Here is a 21,195-nt window from a genome sequence, read left to right as displayed (position 1 = left end):
TCAGAGCTAGATACTGCAAAACATTAATAATGTATTGCACTGATACACTTGATATAAAACTATTTTACTGATACAGGTATAACATATAGTAACTATACTAATCTAGTTACTTAATAAAACTCAGTAAAGGTCAGTATAAAATGATGGGAAAGCTTCATCTCTTTAGGGTGGTGCAAATTGCATTCTTCCAGCCTGAGTCCATGGAGCTAGCTGTGAGGAGAAGGAGGAGGATCTGGGGGAGGCAGAAGACAATGGGGCTCTGTGCAGGTGTCCACCTGCGCAGAGCTGATTATAGTCCTTGGGGCCTTTTTTGGCCACTTACACCACCACTGAATTGCTGTAGTGTGATTTTCCCCCTGACACTGGAAGACCCTCTCTTGGACATGCCCCACCTCTTTTTTGCAGCTACACCCAGATCCCTGGATGACTAAACAGAGTTAGACAAATTTTAAATAGTTTGGCACTAAGCCCTTTTTTCTGACTAACACTTAATGTACAATAGGGATATGTAACAAAGATAACTACTGCTGGCCAGGTGTCAAGAACATAATATTTAAGTGTGTTTGAATCATTTGGCATATAAACTATGTACCGTGGGTGAAATTTACCACTGTACAGAGCACCAAGATGAGACTTATGCACCACAGCAGTCCCACTGAAGTCCTTCAAATAGGGCTTAGGTGGTACTTAATTCATGCATAGCCCCTCTGCACAAGGTGAATTTCATCCTAATTACTTACGATGGGTTGGAAAGGGGAATAATCCTACACTTTAGCTAAACAATCCACAGGATCAGCAAGAAACAACTTTTAAAAAATATTGCTCTGCTTTTTGGTTTCCTCACTACTCCTGTCTCTGTATTTTCCTCTTTATGCTGAGGCAATATTTGTGTATAAATATATAACCTGATTTAACCCAAATAGATCATTTCAGTTTAATAATATAGGTTCCAAGCCCATTCCATAAGAATTTGTGCAAGTAATTCTGGATGTAAGTAGCCCATAAAATTGATCTCTAATCTAAGCTAAAGAGCACTGTCTTGAAAAATTGACACAAAAACTATTTTAAGATTTGGCACTTAAATCTCTCTCTCAAGTACATTTTCAATGTCATTTTTCTTCTTCTTCACGTAGAACAAAGTTGGGTTTTGGTTGTTTGGAACACCCACTCGAAAAGGGACTCACCCCAGCCTGGTGTAAATGAGGGAGGGAAGGATGGTGGGTGAGAGAGAGTGACGGAGTGGGTTGGGTGGGGTGAGGCCTAGAAAAAGAGGTGGGGAAAAGGTGTTCCATTTTGTGCGATTAGCAAATTGACAACCCTTTAAGGTGCAAGTTAAGCACTCACTGGAAATGTGTTTAGAAGAATTTAAAACCTGTGGAACCAACTGGAGCAGATTATTGAGGCCAAGGATTTCCTGGTTTGATAACTAATCTGAAAACTGATTTTAGCAGAAGACAGAACAATGGGAAAAGGGATTTCCATGATTTAGAATTCCAGGGAAAGACTTTCCATACCTACAACACAAAGACAGTGGTCCATAGCCTGCCAGCATAGCCTTTCAACATCTTCAGTGAGATGAGATTTCCATTCTCTGGATCTATGTGAAATGGATTTGCGGAGCCTTGGAACTATTTAAAAATCCTGCAGGATGTAGAAACACCTCATTTAGATTTTCTAAAACACCTGAACATAATTTTCATTGATACAGCTCCAAGGAAATGAGCATCCAGTTACCTGAAGCACCTAGAAGGGGCTGGTGATTAAACAATCCCCAGATGGAGGATTTTCTGTTATACAAAAGCAACCACAAACATTTCTCTTTATTCCTGAAAAGCGTGGACAGAGCCTTTCAGAACACAACTTGATTGTGTGTTTCTTCCCGCGTGAGCTTTTGATAAAGGAGAATCACAGACTGAATTTGGAAAAGAAAATCTGCTGGGATGAGTAAACAATATTTTGCCTTTATAATTTAGAAGGCAAAGTCCTCCTCCTCAAGAGTTATTCTTGGGAGTGTAAAGATTTCATTTGTAGTTTCATCAACTAGTAAAACCCCCCTATTTTTATATGGTACAATTTGGGGTTTAGGGCTCCCAAAATGGCCAGACTCCAAGTGCTTTATGTATCTGTGTTATGCATCGGAGTTTGGATTTTCACAGTGGAACAGGAGCAGCTGCACTCTTCTGATTAGCAGGCAACTGTTTTAGGATTTGGGATTTTAAAAAAACAAATGCTGGATCCAGCAAGTTCCAGGGGCAGGGTACATCTGTGTTGTGCAGCTGCTCGGGTTTGCAACAGGATCTGGAATTTTTCTTTAGACACTTAAATCCGTGAGGGACAAGGAAGGGGGTAGATTTAACAACTGCCGGGCTCCAAGTAGTAGAACTGTGTGCTTTCCAGCGCTATTGGACCGGCATTCACCAGCTCCACCGAGCGAGACGGTGCAGTGTGGGGCTGAGTCACACCAGAAAAGCTGGGGAACCAGGGCCAAAAGTGGGCTGGGGCTGGGGCTTTTACTGTCCTCCTGCTCCAAGCTGTGCCGAAGCCCGGCGTCACCCCCCTGCCCCGGAGAAGCCAGGGGCCTTGGGCTCTATGGGGATAGCGCAGCTCGGGGGCTGGCGACCAAAGCTCTCAGGATCCAGGTCTGAAGATTTCCTTGGGGAGCGGGTCGGGGCTTCGCAGGCCCCTCAGCAGGGACACCCGCCCCCGGGGCTGGGCCTGGCAGCGGAGGAGCAGGTGGGAGGGAGGGAGAGCCCCGCCCCCGCCTCCGCCTCCGCCTCCCCGCCCCGCACTTCCCTGCCGGCCGCGGCCAGAGCGCAGAGGAGCAGCGCCCGGCGCCTCTCTGCGGGGCGGATCGCGGGGCGGTGGCGGCCGCTGCGGTAGCGCCGGCAGGTCAGTGAGCCAGGCTGGGGCGCGTGTGGTCCTGCCCGCCCCCTGCTGCCAGGACCCCCCCCCCCTCCGCTCCCCTCCGGGGGCAGAGTCCAGCTCCCGCGCTCCCTGAGGGGGCACCTCGGTGCTGCTCGGCGCCGGGCTCGCTTCCCTGGCGGGCTCTGCCCTCAGCCCGGCTCCCTGCCCCGCGCCGAACTTCCCCGGGCGCGGGGGACTCCCTCGAGGGAAGGCGTTCACGCCTGGGGTTTCCGCCCACCCCTTTTCCCAAACGGGTGGGCTGGGAACGGGCTGCCTGGGCAAATGCAGCTTGTCGGCATTTCCGTGCAACGCAGCCTGGGAAGCGCCCGGAGATGGACTCCAGCGGTGGAAAGTGCCCCGGGTAGCCCGGCGATGGGTGCCCACCGCCCTCGATTATCTGTCTCTTAAACACCTGAGTGGCGAGGCCCTGCCTCCCGAACCGCCTGTGCTCTTATAAGCGCCGTGTGGGTAACGCATCTTTTAAATGGCATCTTTGGCATGAAAATGATCCACACTAGGTGCGACTGCTGAGTGCGCTCGGGACTTTTCTTGCAGTTTCTAGCTTCTAGGTGGATCCACTCAACCTTCTTGTTTGTCCAGCATTTTTTAATTATTAGCTGTAGTGGTTATATAAATAATTATACCTCCCTTATATAAAGATATAAACTAGCAAGGACTTCAATGGGGCCAAGATTTTGCCCAAGGTGCTTCAGTCCAAAGTTAGACCAAACCCAGTAAAAACTGAAAACAGGGATGGTGCATGGGCCAGTAGGGTAGCTGTAAATAAGAGGGGAAAGAGTATAGCCCTTTGAGATGTCCTTTCTTTCAGCAAGTAAGAGGTATAGTGTGGCTGGTGACAATGTGGGTTTCATGTTAGTTACAAATTTAGTTAGCATCAGTCTTTTTTTTTTTTTAATCTCTTTGAGTCAGAATAATTTGTAAGAATTTATAAAGTTCCCCCTTTTCCTGTAGTTCTTAGCATTTCAACTAGATTCCCAGGGTATCTGACATAATTATTCTTGAACAATGTTAAGTTATATTAAGTGCATATAAACAGAGAATTATGTGTCTATTGTCCTTAGTGATTTAGTATTATCCATGTTAGCATAGCATATCAGGAGAATATATAGCTAAAGGATAGTTGGAGAGTTTTTTATACTTCAAATGTTGCACATTCATGAGAGTGTGAGATTATGTCACAGGCGATAGGGGGGTTGGAGGAAATGTGTGGCTGTGTAGTTACAGTTAAGAACATCAGGAGTTCTAGGAATAGGAAAGAGGCGTCCGGGCCAACATGTCAGTCCTTTTTTGGTTTGTTACTGAAGACTGGATAGTTCTGGTTAAATATTTTAGAATAGTAACAAAATCTTGCTAAAATTAAAACAATTTTCTGCATGGAAGTAAAAAGGGCAGTTAATTCAACAGGAGAAAGGAACTCTTCAGCTATATGGTAGGTGGTGGTCATTTCTACATGGAATAATCATGGAGCAGTTTTTACGTAGGGTCTGAAGTTTCCAAATGCTTTCAGTGATATAGAAATATTGCTTGAGATCATCTTCATCCATAAAATTGGTAGCTATTACAGTGTATGTCGTGATTGTTTTTATTTAACTATCTATTAATATAACTGATTTTTAACATCTCAGATGGCATGTTCTACAGACGTATGTCTTTGTATATAGATGATGTGAAAAATTAAATGAAGCAGGCTCATAAATCAAAAATGGAAGTTTTAACTTTTTCTGTTAGATCAGAGTGTTTTGTCTCTTTAGTTTTATATAATTTTGTAACTTGAATACAGTCATTATAATGTTAAATTAATAGTAATAACCTAGCTTCATGTCCTTGTTTTAATAAACATACAGCATAAGTTGTCTTTGGGCAAGTTTTGCTTTGCCATAACAGTACATGTAATACCTAGCCACTGAAATATTTAAGACTGACTCCTGCTTCCCTACCATCTTCCAGGCACAGAAGTTCCTAAACTCAGTAGAACTTCTGTATGTGGTTCACTTGCGCAGGAGGGCAAGCCACAGAGAAGCTATGCAGGGAGATTATGCAACTCTATTCTTTGATACCTCTCTGAGTTAGCTTGTGGGGGTGGAGGAGTTGTTGGGCATATGCTGGATGCTAGTGCAAGTCAAATATACTGATTCACTGGCCTAAACGTTGACATGAATGGAGTGCACAATGAGCATGGATGCTGCTGCAGCCAATGGCCTTTAATAGTTTTTGCATGATCTTGGGTGAGGAGGGAAGATTCTATTCCCCCGCATCCTCTACCAAGTTCCCCTGGAGAAGACCCTTTTACTTAAGCTTCGCACATGGGTTCAGAATTCTCCCCTTAGGAGAGAATTATTCCCCTGTTTTGTTGTGCAGTTGGTTGTTTTTTGCCTTAATGATGGCAAATTAAATATGGACTTAGCCCCAACCCTGCAAGAAACTCTGTGGGTGTGGATCCTGATACCCACACAGAACTCCTTACAGGAATGTGGCTTAAGATATTACATGCAACCCATTGCCATGTTAATGCAACACTGTTATTGATTATATACTGTTTATATTACCTATGGGCTCTGTCAGGGTTCCTTCCCCACTCTGAACTCTAGGGTACAGATGTGGGGACCCACATGAAAGACCCCCTAAGCTTATTCTTACCAGCTTAGGTTAAAAACTCCCACAAGGTACAAACTTTGCTTTGGCCTTGAACGGTATGCTGCCACCACCAAGCATTTTAAACAAAGAACAGAGAAAGAGACCACTTGAAGTTGTCTTCCCCCAAAATATCCCTCCAAGCCCTACACACACCCCCTTTCCTGGGGAGGCTTAAGAATAATATCCTAACCAATTAGTTACAAAATCATCAAAGACCCAAACCCCTGGATCTTGGAACAATGGAAAAATCAGTCAGGTTCTTAAAAGAAGGATTTTATTTAAAAAAAAAAAAGGGGGGGGTGTAAAAATCATCTCTGTAAAATCAGGATGGAAAATACTAAACTGGGAGGAGTGGTAGATACGCTGGAGGGGAGGGATAGGATACAGAAGGATCTAGACAAATTGGAGGATTGGGCCAAAAGAAATCTGATGAGGTTCAATAAGGATAAGTGCAGGGTCCTGCACTTAGGACGGAAGAACCCAATGCACAGCTACAGACTAGGGACCGAATGGCTAGGCAGCAGTTCTGCGGAAAAGGACCTAGGGGTGACAGTGGACGAGAAGCTGGATATGAGTCAGCAGTGTGCCCTTGTTGCCAAGAAGGCCAATGGCATTTTGGGATGTATAAGTAGGGGCATAGCGAGCAGATCGAGGGACGTGATCGTTCCCCTCTATTCGACATTGGTGAGGCCTCATCTGGAGTACTGTGTCCAGTTTTGGGCCCCACACTACAAGAAGGATGTGGATAAATTGGAGAGAGTCCAGCGAAGGGCAACAAAAATGATTAGGGGTCTGGAACACATGACTTATGAGGAGAGGCTGAGGGAGCTGGGATTGTTTAGCCTGCAGAAGAGAAGAATGAGGGGGGATTTGATAGCTGCTTTCAACTACCTGAAAGGGGGTTCCAAAGAGGATGGCTCTAGACTGTTCTCAATGGTAGCAGATGACAGAACGAGGAGTAATGGTCTCAAGTTGCAGTGGGGGAGGTTTAGATTGGATATTAGGAAAAACTTTTTCACTAAGAGGGTGGTGAAACACTGGAATGCGTTACCTAGGGAGGTGGTAGAATCTCCTTCCTTAGAGGTTTTTAAGGTCAGGCTTGACAAAGCCCTGGCTGGGATGATTTAACTGGGAATTGGTCCTGCTTCGAGCAGGGGGTTGGACTAGATGACCTTCTGGGGTCCCTTCCAACCCTGATATTCTATGATTCTACTTTACAGGGCATTCAGATTCAAAACACAGAGGATCCCCTCTGGGCAAAACCTTAAAGTTACAGAAAACAGGAATAAACCTCCCTCTTAACGCAAAGAAAATTCACATAAAACAAAAGACCTCCTGAGGTCCCTTCCAACCTTGATATTCTATGATTCTATAAACTAATCTGCCTTGCCTGGCTTACCTATACTGGTTGCAATATTGGAGACTTGGATTAGGATGGGTTGGAGAAGATGGATTTCCGTCTGGACTCTCTCAGTCTCAAGACAGAACAACCAAGTAAACAAAGAGCACAAACAAAAGCCTTCCCCCACCACCTCAAGATTTGAAAGTATCTTGTCCCCTTATTGGTCCTTTGGGTCAAGTGCCAGCGAAGTTAGCTGAGTTTCTTAACCCTTTACAGGTAACAGGATGTTTCTTCTGGTCAGGAGGGATTTTATAGCACTGTATACAGAAAGGTGGTTACCTTTCCCTTTATATTTATGACACGCCCCCCCAAATCACAGATATCACAGGGTGAAACACTGGCTTTTTCTCCTAGAGCTCCAGGAAGAACAGAGTTAATAAGACACATGCACCTCTAAATATACTACTAACTGTATAAAGACTAACAATATTTTCCACATCTCAAGGACGATTTTAACCAGTTGATTCTGGGAAACTTTCACGGGAGAGTGCATCAGCTACTTTGTTAGAAGCTCCTTAAATGTGTTATATGTCAAAATCAAAATCTTGGAGAGCTAAACTCCACTGAATAAGTTTTTTGTTATTTCCCTTGGTGGTACGAAGCCACTGTAGCGCAGCATGGTTGGTTTGCAGGTGGAAACGCCGTTCCGAAACGTATGGGCGTAGCTTTTCCAGAGTGTAGACAATGGCAAAATATTCCTTTTCAGTGATTGACCAGTGGCTTTCCCTCTCAGACAGCTTCTTGCTGAGAAACACGACAGGATAGAACTCTTGATTCGATCCTTCCTGCATTAAGACTGCTCCCACACCACGCTTGGACGCATCTGTGGTTACTAGGAACGGTTTGTCCAAGTCTGGGGCCTTTAGCACAGAGTCAGACATGAATGTTGCTTTAAGCTGGTTAAAAGCCTTCTGACACTGTTCAGTACACTGAACTGCATTTGGCTGTTTCTTTTTGGTTAGATCTGTCAGTGGGGCGGCGACTTGGCTGTAGTGTGGTACAAATCACATGTAATATCCGGCCAAACCTAAGAAGGATTGGACCTGTTTCTTTGACTTTGGGACAGGCCACTTTTGGATAGCATCCAGTTTGGCCTGTAGGGGGTTGATAGTTCCCTGACCCACCTGGTGTCCAAGATAAGTCACTCTGTTTAGGCCTATTTGACACTTCTTAGCCTTAACAGTTAGTTCTGCCTCCCTTATGCGCTCAAAGACTTTTTGTAGATGTTCCAGGTGTTCTGCCCAGGAATCTGAAAATATGGCCACATTGTCAAGGTAGGCGACTGCATATTCTCCCAATCCCGCTAGGAGACCATCTACAAGTCTTTGGAAGGTGGCGGGTGCATTCTGCAGCCCGAAAGGGAGCACGTTAAATTCATACAGCCTGACGTGTGATGAAGGCTGACCTTTCCTTGGTGGATTCATCTAGCAGTACCTGCCAGTACCCCTTGGTTAAGTCCAAGGTAGAGATGAACTGGGACTGTCCCAGTTTCTCCAATAGTTCATCTGTGCGTGGCACTGGATAGTTGTCTGGGCGAGTTACAGCATTTAGCTTATGGTAGAAACGCATCTCCCCATCTGGTTTGGGAACTAGAACCACTGGAGATGCCCATGCACTGCGGGAGGGGTGGATTACCCCTATCTGTAGCATATCCTGGATCTCCCGTTCTATAGCAGTTTTAGCTTGAGGAGACACCCGGTAAGGTTGGGCTCTAATTGGGTGAGCGTTACCTGTGTCAATGGCGTGGTATGCCCATTCAGTCAGTCCTGGGGTGGCTGAGAACGTTGACGCGTAGCTAGTGCGCAGCTCCTTGATCTGCTGTCGCTGCATACGCCCAAGGGTCATGGAGAGGTTCACCTCTGACATGCCACCATCACTTTTCCCTTTGTAGTAGACACCTGCAGGCCACTCAGCGTCATCTCCTCCCTGGGCTGTAAACTGACAAACTTTTAATTCTCTGGAATAAAAGGGCTTTAGAGAATTAATATGGTACACCTTAGGCTTTTGGTTGGAGGTGGAGAATGCTATGAGATAATTAACAGCTCCCAGGCACTCTTGGACCGTGAATGGCCCTTCCTACAACGCTTCGATTTTATGGGCCTGGAGCGCCTTTAAGACCATGACCTGGTCCCCTACTTCGAAGGAATGCTTTCTGGCATGTTTATCATACCAGGCTTTTTGCTCTTTTTGAGCATCTTTTAGGTTTTCTTTAGCAAGGGCTAAAGAGTTTTGGAGGGTGGTTTGTAGGTTGGTTACAAAGTCCAGAATGTTTGTTCCTGGAGAAGGTGTAAACCTGTCCCATTGCTGTTTCGCCAACTGTAATGGCCCCTTAAACTTGCGGCCATATACAAGTTCAAATGGTGAAAACCCTAAACTGGGATAGGGTACAGCTCTGCAGGCAAAGAGAAACTGCTGCAACACTAGATCCCAATCATTGGAGTGCTCATTTACAAATTTACATATCATGGCCACCAAAGTTCCATTAAACTTCTCCACCATGCCATTTGTTTGATGGTGGCAACCAAGTGATTTACCCCATGAGCTTCCCAAAGGCTTTCCATAGTTCCTGACAGGAAATTAGTTCCTGCATCTGTAAGGAAGTCGGAGGGCCAACCTACCCTGGCAAAAATGTCTGTTAGTGCCTGGCACATACTTTTAGCCCTGATGTTGCTTAGAGCTACTGCTTCCGGCCATCGGGTGGCAAAATCCATGGAAGTCAGTATGTACTGCTTTCCTCTGGGTGTCTTTTTCGGAAAAGGACCCAGAATATCCACAGCTACTTGCTGAAATGGAACCTCAATGATGGGGAGTGGCTGGAGAGGGGCTTTGACCTGGTCTTGGGGTTTTCCCACTCTTTGGCATACCTCATAAGATCGGACATAGGCAGAAACATCCTTGCCCATTCCCTCCCAGTGGAATGACCTCCCCAAATGGTCTTTGGTCCTGTTCACCCCAGCATGGCCACTAGGATGATTGTGGGCTAAGCTCAAGAGCTTTTCCCAGTACTTAGTTGGAACTACCAACAATCTCTGAGGATGCCAGTCTTCCTGGTGTCCACCAGAAAGAGTTTCCTTGTATAAAAGTCCTCTTTCTACAACAAACCAGGATCGATTAGAAGAGTTGAGAGGTGGTGGGTTGCTCCGTGCCTCCAAGCTCTCTGGAGGCTTTCATCTGCTTCCTGTTTGGCCTGGAACTGTTCCCTTGATGCTGGATACATCAGTTCCTCAGTGGATTGTGGACCTGGGCTTGGTCCCTCTGGAAGTGATGCAGGTGATGGGGCTGTTTCCGTTGACGGTGAACCGCTTTCCGCTGGTGCGCTATGGGGTATTTCAGGCTCTGGCTGAGCCTCTTGTGCAGGGTCATCTGCTGCTGCTGCCAGTGTAGGCTCGGTGGTGCCCTCTGGTGTTGGAGTTGCAGACGGGGTTGCAAGCGCTGGACTCAGTGCTGGCAATGGTTCTGGTGCTGGTTGCTTCGCCAGTTTTGGTTCGGGGACTGGCTTTGGCTGGGTCTCTGGGATTGGATCCACTGTGGCCGTTGCAGTCGTTGGAAGGGGATCCTGTTCCACCACCTCCATCTGGGTTTCTGGTAACATAGACAGGGCCCTGGTAGAAGGCTCAGGAACAGGGAGAGGTGTGGAAGCTTGCTTAGTCTGGCTGCGGATGACCATTCCCACCCTCTTGGCCAGCTTTACCTGGTTGGCCAAGTCTTCCCCCCAGCACCATGGGAATAGGATAATCATCATAGACTGCAAAAGTCCACGTTCCTGACCAGCCCTTGTACTGGACAGGCAACTTGGCTGTAGGCAAATCGAAAGAGTTGGACTTGAAGGGTTGAATCATCACTTGGGCCTCTGGGTTGATTAAGTTGGGGTCCCCTAAGGATTGATGGATAGCTGACACCTGTGCTCCAGTGTCCCTCCATGCTGTAACCTTCTTCCTGCCCACACTCACAGTTTCCCTTCACTCTAAGGGTATCTGGGAAGCATCTGGGCCTGAGGACCTTTGGTGTGACCCCGGTGCAATGAACTGTAATCTGTTGGGGTTCTTGGGGAAGTTGGCCTTCACATGCCCCAGCTCATTACATTTAAAACATCGCCCAGTTGACTGGTCACTGGGGCGAGGTGGGTTGCTGGAGAATGGTGTGGTGGGACAATAAGGTGTCTGGGGTTTTCCTTGGGATGTAGGTGGGGCCTTGGGTTGCCCCTGATGATAGGGTTTTGTTTCGGGTTGCCCCTTCTGATATTCGCTCCAACTGCCACTAATTTTTTTTCTCTTCTGTCACCTCCACCCATTTGGCTCCAATCTCCCCCGCCTCGATTACAGTTTTGGGCTTCCCATCTAGGATGTACCTTTCTATTTCCTCAGGAACACCCTCTAAGAACTGCTCCATTTGCATTAGGAAGGGCAACTCTTCTGGAGATTTAACACTTGCTCCTGAAATCCAGGCATCCCAAAGTTTCACAATGTGGTAGGCATGTCGGGTAAATGACACATCTGGTTTCCACCTTAGGTCTCTGAACCGCCGCCGAGAATGCTCGGGTGTTAGCCCCATTCTGACTCTCGCCTGGGTTTTAAAAAGTTCATAACTGTTCATGTGTTCCTTAGGCATTTCAGCCGCCACCTCTGCTAAGGGTCCATTGAGCTGCGGCCTCAGCTCTACCATGTACTGGTCTGTAGAGATGCTGTACTCAAGGCAGGCCCTTTCAAAGTTTTCTAAGAAGGCCTCGGTATCATCGCCTGCCTTGTATGTGGGGAACTTTCTGGGATGAGAAGCGGTACCTGGAGAAGGATTGAAGGGATCTGCTGAGCCCTTGCCTTCTCCATCTCCAGTGCATGCGTCCTCTCTTTTTCTTTCTCTTCCATAGCTCTCTTGTGGGCAGCATCCTTTGCCTTCACCCTGGCTTTTTCTGCCTCTACCTCCAAGCGCCTTAAGGCCATCTGTCCATCATGCTCTTTTTGTTTCTCTTCAGCTTCGAATCTGGCCAGCTCTAATTTATTAGCTGCTTCACTGGTAGTCATTTTCCTGCTTTCTTGTGCTTAACTCTAGCTATACCCGAGAGTTAGGCAAAAAAAAAAACTTTTGAATTTCCCTGCAGGAGGTTAACTACCCTGCCTTTAGGTAGAGAAAACTCCAACTCAAAAAAGAAAAATCCCTTTGTAAAAAAAACTAACACCTCTCTCTCCAGGCAAATATACAGAAAACCCTCTAGCTGCTCTCAGCTTGAAAAAAAACCTCTTCATGTCTGTGCTTTTGGTTCAAAATGATCTCTGGTTCAAAATGATCCCACCGCTCTGCCACCATGTCAGGGTTCCTTCCCCACTCTGAACTCTAGGGTACAGATGTGGGGACCCGCATGAAAGACCCCCTAAGCTTATTCTTACCAGCTTAGGTTAAAAACTCCCACAAGGTACAAACTTTGCCTTGGCCTTGAACGTATGCTGCCACCACCAAGCATTTTAAACAAAGAACAGGGAAAGAGACCACTTGGAGACGTCTTCCCACAAAATATCCCTCCAAGCCCTACACATCCCCCTTTCCTGGGGAGGCTTGAGAATAATATCCTAACCGATTTGTTACAAAATCATCAAAGACCCAAACCCCATGATCTTGGAACAATAGAAAAATCAGTCAGGTTCTTAAAAGAAGGATTTAAAAAAAAGGGGGGGGTAAAAATCATCTCTGTAAAATCAGGATGGAAAATACTTTACAGGATATTCAGATTCAAAACACAGAGGATCCCCCTCTGGGCAAAACCTTAAAGTTACAGAAAACAGGAATAAACCTCCCTCTTAACACAGGGAAAATTCACATAAAACAAAAGATAAACTAATCTGCCTTGCCTGGTTTACCTATACTGGTTGCAATATTGGAGACTTGGATTAGGATGGGTTGGAGAAGACGGAACTGAGAGAGGCCAGACAGAAATCCAAGAGAGAACAACCAAGTAAACAAAGAGCACAAACAAAAGCCTCCCCCCCCCCCCTCAAGATTTGAAAGTATCTTGTCCCCTTATTGGTCCTTTGGGTCAGGTGCCAGCCAGGTTAGCCTAGCTTCTTAACCCTTTACAGGTAACAGGATGTTGCCTCTGGCCAGGAGGGATTTTACAGGACTGTATACAGAAAGGTGGTTACCCTTCCCTCTATATTTATGACAGGCTCCACTCAAGACTGAGACCTCATTGTGTTAGGCACTAAACAAACTCATATGAAAACGTGGACTCTGGCCCAAACACTTTGCAATCTGGGTACGAGACTGTAATTAAAAGAACAAACAGTTAAAGCTATTGTGCTTTTTACTGTCTGTTTTTAATTATTTTGGGAATACAACGATGTTATGATAGGGGCTGTATACATTTTTAGATTAATAGAAATTTGGGCCTTAATCTTGCAAATTACTTCATGTAGGCAGATTCTTACTGACTTTAGTGGAGCTGTGCACGGGTGCAATGGTCAGCTTAGGCTAAATTCAGTACAGAGTCAGTACAATAGGGATTTTCATTCTGTGATCACGCAGTAGAGGAAAGTGCAACATAGACTGTATTCTCCAAATTCAGTAATAACAGCAAGGAATCAATTTCTTTTTTCTGTATTGCTTCTCCAATAAGAAAATGTAAATAAGCTGAATTTGTATACTGTTTTCTGAATGCACATCTGGTATGTCTCATTGTCTGTTACTGCATATATACTGTACTGCCATATTGGAATGTATCCTGATTTAAAGTTACTGCTAACTTTGAATTTTCTTACTCTTCTTTTAAAAAAGGCTATGTCTGTTACAATACTTATTCTTTTTTTAATTTAAGATATGTAGTTCTTTTTAAAGATAACTTATTTCCATAAGCACTTAAAATCAGCATTTCTCTGAATGTCTCATTCTAAAATATATATATGTATTCACCTCTGGGCTAGGACTAAGCATGAGAATTTCAGTCGGAAGGTAGATATTTTAGAAAGTCAAACTACTGAAAATAGAGGCTTAAACTGAAAAAAATATTTTAACACTAACTAGCTAATGAATAAGTGCATTCTAGCAAGAATATATTAAAAAAAACTACAGAGCTTGATGGTGTTTGTGCGGAACACAGAAAGATATCCACATGGTTAAATACTGAATCCATGCCAGCATGAAACAGAATCAGGGATGTCTGCATTCAAAAGTAGTAGAGCTACCTATCAAACTGCTTTGTATGCTGGTAGTAATCTATTTGAGGCTTGAAAGTGAAAAAATCTTGTCTACAAAAAATCTATGTTTCACAGGCTCCTGTTTTTGTGGAGGTGTCTTCCCTGCAATTACTAACAGGTCTATCTCTACTTAGCTATTAAAACTAGATGAGAACAGGCATATTAAGACTAGCAGAACCTTGCTTTTTCTTCCTCTAACTTCCATAATTTATTGTTTCTGGGGGAACTTGAACATCTGCTCTATGATTATGTGAGCATGTTAGACCATTAGTTTTAAAATCATAAATCACTGCACAGGTGAAAAGTTAGGGCATCTTACTGCTGCAGGAACATTTTGTTCTGGCACAACAGAGCTCACAAAGTCCAAGCTCTCTACAGAGTATAACAACTTAATATGACTTCTCATTTTTCAGAGAGCCGTTTTGAATTAATCACTATATTAACATGGCTATTATGGCAACACCTGCATTACTCTGTCATTACCTGATTCTTATATTATTGAAGAATCAAAGGATTATGTTTGTAAATTGCATTACTGTAAATTACTGTGAACATTTTCCTCTCTTTGGAAAATTGAGGAAGTCAGAAGTGGAAAATGGTTATACAGTTCTGAAACTCAGCTGGTCCTGGTGAAACCTAAACAGGGCTTCCTAGTTTTTCATGCACAAGTGGAATTTGATCAGGGTAGTCCAATGGATGTCAGAGTTCATAACAGTGATGAATGATGGTATAACCAGATCTATACCTGAAAACGTTCAAAGTGCTTTGGTGAATGCTTAAATCAGTGAGAAAAGTATGTCCTATATATGCTCAGTACATAGCTTTGCAAACGTTCATAACTTTAGGCTGTAACCAAGTGTCTTCAAATGTACTCATTCACTATTAGGTACATGTCAGCTTGGAAAGTTTAAAGCAGCCATTGGAAAACTATTATGTGAAACACCTAAAGAATTTTTCAAGTAATGTAGAAAACAGTTCCCCCATGCTTTGATAACACAAAAACCAGTTTAATGTATTTTCTTCAAACTTTCCAAAAATATCCACCTCTGGGCTAACACCAAACATGAGGAGCCTGATTCTCCACTGCTTGGCACATTGTGTTGTCTCTTAGCTCTGTGCACAGTGGATGTAAAATGCTGTTGGTTCAGCATGGTAACACTTTGTACCCTCTCTGCGTAGGGGTAAGTGATGACATAAAGTGCAAGGCGTGGAAAATCAACCCCAAGAAATTTGCAAGGTACAATTATCTGAAATTTACAAGGAAGTATAACAGGAGCTTATCATGGAAAATGGCTGACACTGACACTTTGAATGATCGAGAAAGCTGTAAGTTGTGTCTGTTTTGCTACTTAAATATAATGAAATATCCATCATTTACATTCCTGGCAATTGCAAAGTCTTTTTGGTGTGGTAAGTTAGGGAGAACTAGGATTACAATGTTTATGCTTGGTTCCTATAGCTGTGTGAAGGCACAGGGAGTGACAATGAATTAATTAATACAATAATTAATTTACTGAGATAGTATCTAGCTTAAATAGATCTATTTAATAAATTATAAGCATGATATCTTGACTATTGAACCACTTGTTAACTGTATCACATTTTGCCTTTGTTATAAAATGACAGACAGGACTGCAGCATATGGCACTAGATCATAATGTGTTTGGACCTTTGTTTCCTTGCTTACTCCTTTGTTAAAAGGCATTGAAGATACGTTGCCTTCTTTACTAGCGCAGTATTGTGCAATGAAAAGTGTACATACTCTCTGACGTTTCTTGCTGTGTATAAAATAGTACTGGCTGCTGTTAAACTTTTTGCCCAAATCAGTTACATTTTTAAAATGCACTTGGGAAGACTGTTTTTCTTTTCTTCCCTGTATAAAATCTGTGTGCCTGTTAAAGTCATCATGCAAGTATACAAGGAAAATACCATGGGCACAGGAGGTTGGTGTGGGTGGGTGGGGGTTGGGAGGTTATATATCAGGAGAACAAAGGATATCTTTGGCAACTTAATTCCAAAGAGAATACTGGCTTCTTTTGGGGTTAGTTTGAGTAACTCCAAAAGCATTTGTCAAATTGTAGCTGGAATTTGATCAGGAAGTTGCTTACTATTACTACAAATACATTTCTGTATGATAGTTTACAAATCAGTGTCTTTTAAAAAAAATTATTATTTTTATAATTTTTATAATTTATTCTAGGGCCCTAACCTGCCAACAGTTTTGCACATGCTTAGCTCTATTCCCGGGTAGTGCCACTGATTTCAATGAAACTATTCATACTATATCTGTAGTTAAGTTAAGCACGTGTGTGTTTGCAGAATCAGGTCCTTAAGGATTGATCCAGTTCCCATTGAAGTCAGTGGGAAGATTGATACTAACTTCAATAGAAGATGAATCGTTTCTTAAATTAGTATGTTGTCATTGTTTGTTTGTTACAGCAATGAGTGGCAGAAATGTGGCCCACTGAGACATCTCATGCAGCTTGCAAGGTAGAAGCAGAATGTTCTTATTAGTGGACTTTTTGTATATCTCCTTCTGCTTCCATTGTGTGTTTGTTTGCCATGCTGAATCTGCTGCCGTTGTCACCTGCAATCACTCCACATACAGCATGTCTTCCTCCACTGCAGGTGCCTCTGTCATTCTAGGTGAACTGCTTCAGTGTAGCTCACCTGTGCATCAGAGAGCAGGAACCAGATGTGGAGAGTGATCATAATAATGTTGATCAAAGGAGGAGACAAATGGTGAAGGGTAAAGGAGGATATAAAAAACTGGCAAGAAGAGGGAACAGACAACTGGAGGAGAGAAAAGGAGGGCTAAAAACTTAAGTAGAAGATAAAAAATCAAAACACAGATAGAATCGATCCTGCTAGAAATGACCTCTTTCTGCCAGTCACAGACAGGAGATAATAGCTATTCTGGGGATGGAGCTGATGCTGCGGTTAGGAAGTTGGTGCCAAAACTGATCAGCTTCTCTAGAGGAAAAAAAAACTGCACAAAAACCTGATTCCTGAACAATTCCTAATAAATAGGTGTCTCTCTTAGCCTTCCCTTAAATATCTCCAATACTGGCAATTTCATACCATTTTCCATTGACAGTGATTCTTGAATTTTATTTGATAACAGGGAAATTATATTAAATATTTAAGATTATTGCAACACTACTGGCCTGTCTTTGACTAGTGACAATAATTGATCCCTGTATCTTTGTAATATCCATGTATGTATTTATAGATTCTTACTGTCTTCCAAAAGCTCTCTTCTGCAGTATGAATGTGTTAAAATCTGCAAACAGTTGAAACCCAAAGCCTTAAACAGAAATCAAAGTGCACAATCCTTAATCTGGTAAAATTCCCATTGGTTTAGGTGGGCGCTTTGCCACTATCAGGAATTCAGAAGTAGGTATACAAGTAAAAATATTTAGCCTCTCCTGATTCCTGACATTAATTCATTAGAGAAATAACAGTCACAAACTACCTTGAAATTATTCTTACACACAGTGGATGAAATCAAGACCCTGTATAAGTCAATGGGAGTTTTGCCATTGAATTCGGTAGAGGCAGGATTTCACCCATGGTCTTTAAGTTGGTAGATTCAATACACAGGTCACTATATTTTAATTGAGGTTTTTATAACTGTCAGCTACAACATTTTGAAAGCAATAAAACCTTTGCTTTGTGCTGTTTAAATATTTGTCAATATCCGTAGCCAAATTGTGCTATATTAGAAATGGGCAAACCAGTTAGGATAAAATAGAGAATGGACCAAACCTTTGTTAAGAACTCCAAATAAAGCTTTATGATTCTAGCCAGGACTGATAATGTTGAAATACACAAGAGAGGCTACTCTGAAAAGTGTTTCTTCCCTGGAAGTAACTTCCAGAAATCTCATGAAATTTTCAGCCCAATTTTGCTAACCCAGAAAGTTTGAATAGTTTTTATGAAGTGCAGTTGGATAAGCTTCCAAATGTTTGGGTCAAGCCAAGCAACCAAATCTCTGTTGGGTTACTTATCTCTGATCGTTTAAGTAATAAAAAACCCACACCCAAAATGGTGGCAATATGCATACATTTATTAAATAACTTAGACTTTTATAGCACCTTTTATCTACAGGTACTAACACACTTGCCCTACTGTAATGAACACATATATTGGAATCATCACTTCTTCCATCACTGGACTACAGCCACTTTTGGGGTGGAATGTAGCAACTGTTTAACAGTGTTCAGCCCAACAGTTTAAGAGAGGAAGTGAAGAATGTTACCTCCAGTTGACTCTACAGTGGAGGAATAGAATGTAATGACCTCTACTGGAATTTGCTCTGGAACCTAGGATTAACATCCATACTCTGTCAAATAGACATGAGGATGAAATCCTCACCCCATTGAAACCAATGGCGTCTGGATTTCATCTAAGGCTTTAATGTCCACAAGTGGTCAGGCCCTCCATTGTACTCTAATTTAAGAGGTGGTACTCCAGCAACAGACAGTATCCCCAATACAATGTTGAGGCGTAAGATTAGTATTGAATCAGAGGGAAGAGTGCTAAAAGACCAACTATCTAATTGGAGAGTGGAACTTCCTTCCATTGAAAGAACCTGATTACGCAACTTGCAGGGATTGCTCCTGTGGGAACAGTTCTTTGTAAGAAAAGGACCAAACAATCCAACTTTGCCAGAAACATGGTCCCCATTTCAATTTTTCCTGGGATGCAGAACTGGAGAATAGCAACACTGCTGTTTTTGGAGAAACAGCAAGTCTTGAAAATGTGACTTGAGAGGGTGTGTAGAAGACTTTGTGCATGCTGCAAATCAAAACAAAAACAAAACACCCCACCTTTTTTGGATTAAAGGACTCAAGCGCTACCCTTACTCAAACACCTAAGTGATAGAAAAGTAGACAATGACCTTGAACTTCCATTAAGCAACTCTTTATTTAACACAAGCCAATGATTGACTTTGCATCAAAATCAATGTTGTTTTTGTTTAGCTCTTAAATAAGACGTCTCTCTCTGAGTGGTTGACTTAGTGTACATGTTATTCAAAGGAAACTCCTTGTGTGGGTTCTTCCCTTCTACAAATGAATGCATTCTCTTCTTTATGTCAGACTGAGTTGATCTCTACCTTCATTTGTTTTCAGATCATGGGGGCACTTTAAAGTGTGGTTCTCATTACTGTAATCTTAATGCACTTCTTCATGGTAAATTTAATTATAATTTTCTTCCGTTCCTAGTTTAGAGCAAGAGGATCGTATTCTGTTCTACTACATTAGTGCAAATTCATTGAAGTCAGTAGACTTGACTCACAGCCGTGGTCATAGGGGGTGTAAATGGCAGCAGCCTTCTGCACCAACACAGAAAGCTGTGCCTCAAAATGGAGTTGAGAAGTGGACGAGAAGCTGGATATGAGTCAACAGTGTGCCCTTCTTGCCAAGAAGGCTAACGGCATATTGGGCAGCATTAGTAGGAGCATTGCCAGCAGATCGAGGGAAGTGATTATTCCACTGTATTCGGCACTGGTGAGGCCACATCTGGAGTATTGTGTCCAGTTTTGGGCCCCCCACTACAGAAAGGATGTGGACAAATTGGGGAGAGTCCAGCGGAGGGCAGTGAAAATGATTAGGGGGCTGGGGCACATGACTTATGAGGAAAGGCTGAGGGAACTGGGCTTATTAGGTTGCAGAAGAGAAGAGTGAGGGGGGATTTGATAGCAGCCTTCATCTACCTGAACGGGGCTTGCAAAGAGGATGGAGCTCGGCTGTTCTCAGTGGTGGCAGATGACAGAACAAGGAGCAGTGGTCTCAAGTGCAGTGGGGGAGGTCTAGGTTGGATATTAGGAAAAACTATTTCACTAGGAGGGTGGTGAAGCACTGGAATGGGTTCCCTGGGGAGGTAGTGGAATCTCTATCCTTAGAGGTTTTAAAGGGCCAGCTTGACAAAGCCCTGGCTGGGATGATTTAGTTGGGATTGGTCCTGCTTTGAGCAGGGGATTGGACTAGATGACTTCCTGAGGTCTCTTCCAACCCTAATCTTCTGTGATTCTATGAGTCATGCCCAGGGGAGAGTAGCTGGCATTTGCAATGTCATCTTGGAATGGGGCTCCAGCAGGGAAGGGCTGCTTTGATTTGCAGCCTGGGCTCCACAGGAAACCTGCTGGAGAAGTATGGAGTCAAATCATCCCCTAGGTCATGGTTTCTTAAACTTCATTGCACCGCGATCCTCTTCTGACAACAAAAATTACTACAAGACCAAAGGAAGGGGGACTGAAGCCTGAGTCCCTCTGTCCTAGGGTGTGCCGAAGCTTGAGGGCTTCAGCCCTGCGTGGCGGGGGGGGGCTTGGACTTGGGCTTCTGCCCTGGGCCCCAGAAAGTTTAATGACAGCCCTGCTGACCCCATTAAAATGGGGTCATGACCCAGAGTTTGAGAACTGCTGGTCTAGGTGCCAATATTATATACCTTCCTGGGTCAATGCTGCCCTCTTTTGTGGCAGTGTTGCCGGGTTGTTAGCTTCCTGGTGGAATGGGAGTTGCAGACTGTGCGTAAAGATATGGAGCTCTTAATATGTATATTAGAAAGGGTACATCAGTCTGTGGCACTGTGTATTTCTGTTGAGCTGCATATTACTATTAAGCTCATAGGACTTCCTTTGTACCACTCCATTTAGTCTCTGAGGTCTCTAATACCCACAGAGACTGGCTCCTATTTTATGTTCAGGATAATCTCGTACAAAGAAGAGAGAGTTTGTGTGCTCTTTACTTTTGTTCGTTCTTATTTTAATTTTAAAAAGTCATTAGACTGAAAGTGTCAGTTTGCTCTTTGTGTATGAAGAAACATAACATCTGGTACTTAAAAATTGCATGGTTTGGTTTGTGTTGGAATTAAAATTCCAAATGACTAATTCTGAACATAGAAGCCTATTCCAAAGTGTTTCCAATTGTGGTTTAAGAATAGCAGAAAAATTAATCTTGCTATGTAATGTATATACACTTTTCTCTGTTTTTGTCTATTTTACTTGTGTGTGTCTATTGTGTTGTCTTTGTAACATTTGTGGTGCACCTG

General features: G+C 43.4%; 2 protein-coding genes across 6 annotated transcripts in view; one reads left to right on the top strand and one right to left on the bottom strand.

Moving 5' to 3' along the window:
* The window catches only part of SCRN1 (secernin 1), a 144,186-nt gene that overhangs the window by 14,830 nt on the left and 108,161 nt on the right, over positions 1-21,195 (bottom strand). The window lies entirely within an intron of this gene.
* Positions 2,780-21,195, top strand: part of WIPF3 (WAS/WASL interacting protein family member 3) — a 60,160-nt gene continuing 41,744 nt past the window's right edge. Inside the window, exon 1 of one of the 5 annotated variants that reach the window (XM_073333587.1) lies at positions 2,780-2,889. The gene's annotated coding sequence lies outside the window, so the exon portion shown is untranslated. Of the gene's footprint in view, positions 2,890-2,997; positions 3,423-21,195 lie in introns of those variants that run through there. The other 4 variants (XM_073333592.1, XM_073333588.1, XM_073333591.1 and 1 more) reach the window with 4 other exon arrangements.

Source organism: Lepidochelys kempii, chromosome 2 (genome assembly GCF_965140265.1).
Source record: "Lepidochelys kempii isolate rLepKem1 chromosome 2, rLepKem1.hap2, whole genome shotgun sequence".
NCBI classification, from domain to species: domain Eukaryota; kingdom Metazoa; phylum Chordata; order Testudines; family Cheloniidae; genus Lepidochelys; species Lepidochelys kempii.
This window is presented reverse-complemented; position numbering and strand designations above follow the sequence as displayed.